The following is an 8,376-nucleotide window of genomic DNA, read 5'->3' on the forward strand; positions in this document are numbered from 1 at the left end:
GACGGATGAACATAGCGTTACTACACACACACACACACATATATGATCATACTTTTTCATTTACATAAAATTGTTTTCGCATGGTGGTAATTTCTAGTCATGAACTTTAGAAACAATTCTTTGAGGTTATTACGTCACGACAGGTGCTACAGGACACGAAAGTCTGGAAAAGAGGTTGTGAATTTAATTGTATGAGAAATGCACGAATCGTCTGTTCCACATCGTAATTCTCTAAAATAGTTACCAGCCACGACGCTTCCGATAAATCAATGAAAACTTAGTGATAACATTGTTATTATGACACGGTCGGTAATGCAAGAAGCTCTTTGATGTGAATAACAAACAAGCGGTGTTTATTGCTTTTTTAACGACAGCAGTGTATCAATGTGTGAACTTCCAAAGATAATCAAAATACATTGTCATAGGTAATTACAACCTGTAAAGTACCTTTTGGCAAACAATACACATTACTTAAAGTTCAGTATAGTAGTGGTAACAAAATCTAAATATGATCTGTACAACCTTCATATTGTTGTTAGAAAAGATTCAACCATGTGAGGAAGCGAATAGGTAGACGCTAATGTAAAATGCAAAGAAAAGGGATACGTATGGATTAAAGTTTGTCTAAGTATAGCCGAAATAAATCAAAATAACTTCAAGGTAATAATGATTTTGACGAATAATAATAATTTTAGGTTAAAACATTAGAATATATGAAAAATAAATAGTTTGCGCTTTGCAAACCTATTGGTTAATGTTTTAATAATCTGTAATAGTGACAATGGTCAATGTATAGGTGAAAAAATACATTGGATCTTGAAATATAATAACATTAAGTATTTTAAAAGTTTATATGACGCTTGGTAACAGTCATTGGTGAATAAAGGGTTATTTCCTTGCTAGTTTTAAAGAAGGTTTAGAGGTTATATTAGTATAACCCATGCTAGAAACACTTGTAAGCTGAATATAAACAGTAAACTTCAGCTTTAATGAATGAAACTGAGAAGTTTCAGTTATTAATAGAGCCATAAATGAAAGACCATTTCAAACAAAGATTATCCCCGAATTTAAAGCTATCATTATTTTTCGTCAGACAATATCTCTAAAATGCAAATTGGGAAGAAAAAAAAACCCCAGTAAGAAACATTTGTTGCGTCAGCGAGGTCACGTGACTAGTATCACGCCACTTCTTTCTCGAATCTTCGGGAGATTACTAGATTGGGGGTAGCGTGGTATATATAAGATGGTCACAACGTGACGGGACAACAGTGTAATGAGTAGTTGAATGTATGCGGACAAAATATTGTTGGCCTCGTGAGACGTGAATTATAGTGTTGTTATAGAGCGACTGTTGAAATTAAGTGTATCGTAAAGTTGTATTCGGAAAGAATAAACCAGTTTTATTAAGTAAGGACTTGTGTCGCTAAAGTTTCGTCGGAACGAAGTTACGGAAAATCAACTAACGAACGGAGACGTAACACATTGTTTTCACAGTTGAAGTAAGTAACGAATTGATACATGTTACAAGTAGTAGTAAAGTTTTGGTTAAAGGTAAATTAATGACCAAACGTTTACCATCAGAAATCTTGGTCAAACTGAAGTGTAGTGAATATGGTTCATGAGGAAGTGGATCTCTGTGTTCGTAATATTTAGTAAATAAACACTAATTTACTATATATCGGTTGTCATGCTAAGAGATGAATGCTTATAACGCATGGATAAGTAACATGGTTTCTTAGAGGAAAACAAGCTGAATTCACAGAACTTTGTTTAAATGATAATAATGAGTTGAAATGATAAAAGTAAATAACTCAGGATTTTCTGGTTGAGAACTATAATGTTGTGGCTATCATTAAATAAGTCAGAAATAAAGTAAGAAGACATTTTGACAAACAATAAATAATCTTTCGTTTAATCTGTGTAAAAAAAAAGCAAAATGTAAAAGTAAAGCATTTTATACTTAACACTATCAAGAATGGCCAGTCAGAAACATCTTGTGACAGCTTGACATTTTACATATATATATATATATATATATTTGTTAGAAAAGACTGTAAAAGACTTTACTGACTTGAATGTCGTTCGTGTTGTTAGCGGAAAATATTGTAGAAAATGTTGCTTTGAGATTCACAATTTGATATCGTGTAATGCATCCACTGGACTGGTTATCAGATATCATTAGCTGAAATAGATATATTTAGTTTGTGAGGATTATTCTAAGAAGTGTCCAGAGGCATATCCTATTATAAACCAAGAATCTAACTGAGGGTGACATAAGCTGGTCGTTGAAGTTGTATTAATATAACCATTTTTACATCATTCTTTGGAAAGTCGGCGCTGTCTATAGAAATATATGAAATATTTTAAACGAAAACAAGCCACGACAATGCCTCCAATTTTTCTTCAGGTAGAATAATGAAATAACTCAACAATATGATCAGTTGACTATTTCTGCGAGAGAAAAAAGTGTGACAAATATGTATATACCATTCCAGATTATGAGATACTGAACAGCAGTAAGCCTAGACTTAACGATTAGGGTTAATTTGCCACATCGCTATAGGAGGTCCAACCTTTTTCTATTTCTTCTTATTTATTAGAAACAGGATGACATTACTTCATAGTTGCAATAAACGACTGGTGTAGACTCTAACTAAACAACATAAATACTAACAACAATAATAAATAATTCAATATATAAAAAAAATAGGAAAATACGAACTGTTTGTACTTTTTTACAATAAATACCGAAGACTTATTTCTAATTAATTTCATAAGACATTGTCAGTATTGAAATAACTTAGTTGAAAGCCCAGTGCATAATCATACATAACAAGAGCATGGCTGTAGTTAGTGGGCCCGCCATGTTGCAAAATAAAAATAACTTAGTTACGATAATTCTTCCCTCTTATTTATTCATTGAAATATTATGGAACTATGCATACAGGTGTAAATCGTAAAAATAACAATATACATGTCACGATTTCATCATCTTTTTCCTTATCAAAAGCCCCCAGTGGCACAGTGGTATGTCTGCGGACTTACAACGCTATAATCCGGGTTTCGATACCCGTGGTGGACAGAGCACAGGTATCCCATTGTATAACTTTGTGCTTAATTACAAACAAACAAACCTTATCAGAAATTATTATTCTTTCTGATGGAGCTGGGCGTAGCCTATAGTGTTTAGCGAGATGCGGATGGGAAGGTCCAAGGTTTGAACCGCGGTATGCTGCTGTACAATCTCCTTACTTTTAGCTGTGGTGCCGATATAACTGTGACAGTGGATCCCGCTACTCGGTTAAAAGGATCTGTGGCGGATGCTGCTTTATGGTTGGTCTCCCTTTGGTTAGCAGTTCTAAATTAAGAATGGCTGTGCCTAAACTTTGAGGTCTCTGACCTGGCCGTTTCGCCCCTATGTAGTATTCGATGACTTCCAGGTTTGAAAATGACAAATTGTGTCACATTACCGGTTTCTCGAAATCTTTGAATATGTTTCACTCACTGAGGAACAGTATAATTTGTTTACAATCAATATTAATATTTTGCAATAACCATGAAAAATAAATAGGTGGCATTATAGCATAGAAAATTGTTATCATTTCTGTAAGTAGCTGACTGATAGATTATTTGTTGAAGATAAGTTATCGATGGTTAGCGGGTTAGTTAAAACAGAAACGGCACTAGTTTATTCGAACAAAACTATCACCCCTAGCTCTCATAAAGTAGTCGAGACCTCAGAGATTTTGCACCAATCCATTGGATACAAGAACTTCGACGTCGGCGGGTTAGAGAGGAGAAGTAGTTTAGTCTTTACTCGTGTATTTACGAGAAGCGATCGTAAGTACTAGGCCTAAAATTCTTATTCATTTTACGTTATCTCGACGTAGTTTTGTGTATCATTGATAGTTTATATTAACAAGCGTTTTCCTAAATTGAACTGAAAATTTTTCAACTTCAAAATATAACATTTGGGGTGAGTAACTAAATTTATCGCTCGTTGTCGTTGGCTTAGTATAGTGTCACATTTTATTTCGGTTCATTACTCACTGTCTTTCAAGTACTACTCTACACTATATAGTAGCAGTACTATGCTACGTAGTACTAGGTTGTGCATAAGCCATAACTAATTTTCTCATTATAATTTAAGTTAATTATTCATCTTCAATAGAGCCAATTTACGTATAGAGCTTTAGTGTAGCCTTGACCAGTGTAAATTTGTGTAATTTATAAATCTGTAGAACCTATCGTTAGACATACTTTAAAGTTTAACTTTTATGTTTAAGTTTAAGAGTCGTTAATGTTCTAAACTATTAAATATAAAGAGTAAAGTGGTCAATCATTATCGCGTGTCATAATGAAGTTTGACTTTTAATTTATCTTAAATTTTAAGTTATTGTCCCTTTTCATGATCCAAATTTGTCTAATTTATTATTTAATCCTGACATTAGCTGTTATTCAAATTATATGCATCATTTAATACAGAGAATAAGTTTTAATATAACTTTATAAGTACTTTTGATTAAAACCTGATAATTGTTTACATTCTTGACACACGTGATGAGACTCGAAAAAAGCTGAATCATGCGAATGAAAGTTAGATAATATAACTTATAGAAATATAAGATTGTGCAAACGATAGCCTATAAAAGTTGTGTGATAATTGATAATGATAGTAACCTTAAGCAACTAATAGTTAAGTATATGCCGAGTATAATTTATTACTTGTAGTTGTAGCATACAAAAAATAATTCTAACTTTTAAAAGTACATGTATTTAAGTGTATTAATAATTTCACCATATTTTGTAGTTTAATTTCTTAAGTTATATCAACATTAGTTATTGTAAGTAAGTTTTAGTTAAAATACAGAAAATAAAACAATTACATTAATTGCCATTGAAGTGAAGAGCTGGATGTAATGCATTTAGTATTTTAATATGGAATTGTGTATTTTGGTATTAAGACATTTTTGTGTAAGACAGTTCAAATGAATTTGTCATGTGGTGATTTGTTATTGGTATGTGAAGACTAATACTGTCACAACTGAAGTAAGTTATTTGCATTCAGTTGTTTTTGAGTTATAATTTAATTAAATTTTTTTGTGGTTATGAAATCTGTTTCTGTATCAGTTGACAAGAAAATGAGATGTAGCTGTTTTCTGGATTACAACCACCAGATTTGCTAAATCAGGGTCTTATGAATGGTATATTAGGTTAGTACTATGTGATAGACATAATTTTTACTTTTAGCGCTTTATGATTATTATCTTAATGACTGCTTATACTGTACTAAGTATTTGTTTTAGAAAGATATTCCACTTTTTTCATTAAACAAAACTGATGATGCATTTATCCTACAGTGTGTTTATTTTAGCTGTATTTAAATTTTTAGCAAGAATATTCTAAAGTTAGTTAGAAACTGTATTGGTTAATGCAAATTCATAAAAATATAACTTTCCTGTAATTTTGTAATGTATGCATATATTTTTGTTTAGAGCCATTTAATTGGACTTCTCTATCCACAAAAATATTAAATATTTAGTTATTTCATATCATGATTCATGAAATGCTTTTGTACCGAATTACATTTAAAGCTTGTTGAAAATTACAGTTGAATTAACATTATTGTGGCTTTAGTGAAAAATTCTCATGCCTAACCATTTCATGCTTTATTTTGTATAAAGAGAGATGATATTTATTAGTTGAAGATATGTGGTTAGAACGATGTATGCAGAATTATAAATATCAATTTATTACCTGATAGTTGAAATTCTGGAAGTGAGTGGAAATTTGTTAGAAGTACATGACAGTCATAAGTGATCATTTTTCTGAGTGGTGTTTGATGTGGTTCTGTTTTGTAATTGTCTTTTTTTTACTCATATTAGAGTGTATAAGAAAAAAAAAAACCTGAGTAATGCAGACCAAGTGTTAAGCTTGTAGAAGCTGTAAGAAATTATGTTTTGGTCAATATTATAGAGTTCTGGTGAAACTGTAGATATGAAATATCAACTTTCAAATCCCTGATGTAGACAATTTTATCAGTAGAATGTTTTCTTTTTCGAATATTTTCTATAACTGTTATACTGTTGTGATTTTTACCAATAGCTTTGATTTGTTAAAGGATTTGTTACACAGGCTTTTGATTTAAAAAAGTAATCTTAAAGTATGAATAGATAATTTTGAGGTGATTTACTAAAGTGTTGCATTTTTTATTTAATAGATGTATTTGATTTTAAATAGTTTAGACTTATAAGGTATTCACTTTAACCTTGTAAATTCATACTGTGTGATCTAGTTCTTAAAAATGTCTGTAAAATGTGTGGAATAATGCAGAAATTAGATTTCATAATTATACCTTAAACCCATACAAATACATTGTAGTGTTATTATAATTTGAACCTATGTACTATTTGATTAATGTGTATAGTTTGTATAGTTTTCACATACTACCCTACAATTTCTAAGAGCATATACATTTAGAGTAAGTGTATAATTATATGTAGTACTTTGATAAAATGTCTATACTGTAGTTTGCTACAGAAGAAAAAATGTACTGTTAACTATAATGTAAACAACTGTGGTAATTGAATATTGCACCTTAATTTTTCTTTTTTTTTTTAAATAAATAGATCGAAAAGTCCTGCAAAACATTGGTTTCTGCAATGTTAAAAAATAATTAAGGTCTTTTGAGCATTAAACCAAAGCAAGTAACACTACAGCCCAGAAACTTGTTTTACATCTGTAATTTTACTTACTACTTGAGTGCTGTAGGTGGTTGTACATGTTTTAAATTTTTGCTTTTGTTACATATGTAAGAATAAGACCTGTTAGGCCTGTTCATAGCTGTTCTATGACTTTGCTTTAAAAGCTTTTGCATGATAGCTCATTCAGTAATAGTTTTTTGTTTTTTTTTCAGGTTAAGAAATTACTAGAAGTTTAATCATTTTCTAAACATTTACTTAGATATCTTTTTGCAGAAAATGAAGTAGTTGGAACTCAAAATTTATTACTAGAATAATTCCAGGAGTAGAAGAGTTATGTTATAGGAATAGGTTAAGATATTTTTCTCTAGAGAAAAGAAGGGTAACATAGATTTTATTGAAGTTTACAAGATTATCTGAGGGAGCAGTAGGATAAAAGTCTGATTTCTTTGAGCTATATTCTGAAGAGAACACAAGTTTAACATAATATATCCTATGGATAACAAAAGACTAGTTGGTTATTCAGGGCTGTCTTTGCACATCTACCATTGAGAAAAATAATACTTAAATTCACCCTTTACTTTTCAGGAAATCATCAATTGTCTTAAATTCCTGTAATATGTTGACCTCCACCACTTTTGATGGCAACTTGTTCAGTAAGTCCACAATTATTGTATAAATATATATAACTTGAGCCTATCCTGTATTTTCCAAATATTAAGCCTTTGTCCTGTTGTTTTTAAAAAATAACACAAAGTAGTCAGAGTTCTTTATCCTATCCAACCCCTGGATAATCTTGTAAACTACAATATGATCACCTTTTACCCCTCATTTCACAAGAGAAAATAACTTCCCTGCAAGCAATCATCTTAGTAGCTCTTTTCTGTAAGTGTATATGATCATGATTATTTCATAGATAAGGAAAACAAATCTGTACACCATATTCCAAGTGTAGCCTAACTATTGATTTTCATAAAGATAGTTGCCTCTTTTGACTTGTAATCAGTATGTACATACACCATAAAGTTCTATTAACTTTACACATATTAAATGTGTGATAAAAAAATTGAATTCCAAAATTCATTACTTTTCACTTACTCAAAGGTCATTCGCTAAATATTTATTAAACTTCCCTATTGATCCACGTCACTGTAGTACCTCGACATCCTTAAATTAGTTCTACGTGTAGAAATGCTCCAGAGTTTGATTTCATCAATAAATTTTAATAAGGTATTAATTAAGCTCTATCAATATTGTATATGTAAGTAAGGAATAGCAAAGGGTACAAAAACTAACTTCTGAAGTACTCTACTTGTAACAAGTGCCCAATCTGATTGGACTCCATCAACAATAACCATTTGCTTTCTCTCATCCAACCACTATACAATCCAATTAACTTCTCCCCCTCTAACTCCAGTTGATGTGTTTTTCTTAGCTAATTTTTTTATGTGACATCTTATTGAAAGTATAAGTACAATAGGCAACATCCTTTAAAAAGATGACAGATTGTTAAGACAACAAACATCCTTTAAAAAGATGACGGAGTGTTAAGACAACAAACATCCTTTAAAAAGATGACGGAGTGTTAAGACAACAAACATCCTTTAAAAAGATGACGGAGTGTTAAGACAACAAACATCCTTTAAAAAGATGACGGAGTGTTAAGACAACACAC

At 31.0% G+C, this 8,376-nt stretch overlaps 1 protein-coding gene across 5 annotated transcripts in view; it reads left to right on the forward strand.

Annotated features, from left to right (window-relative positions):
- The first annotated feature begins 3,795 nt into the window (after positions 1–3,795).
- Positions 3,796–8,376, forward strand: part of LOC106458555 (LARGE xylosyl- and glucuronyltransferase 2-like) — an 81,263-nt gene continuing 76,682 nt past the window's right edge. Inside the window, exons 1-3 of one of the 5 annotated variants that reach the window (XM_022384804.1) lie at positions 3,821–3,976; positions 5,131–5,213; positions 7,290–7,357. The gene's annotated coding sequence lies outside the window, so the exon portion shown is untranslated. Of the gene's footprint in view, positions 3,977–5,130; positions 5,214–7,289; positions 7,358–8,376 lie in introns of all 5 variants that reach the window. The other 4 variants (XM_022384803.1, XM_022384805.1, XM_022384807.1 and 1 more) reach the window with 4 other exon arrangements.

This window comes from Limulus polyphemus, unplaced genomic scaffold (assembly GCF_000517525.1).
Source record: "Limulus polyphemus unplaced genomic scaffold, Limulus_polyphemus-2.1.2 Scaffold485, whole genome shotgun sequence".
Lineage (NCBI taxonomy): Eukaryota > Metazoa > Arthropoda > Merostomata > Xiphosura > Limulidae > Limulus > Limulus polyphemus.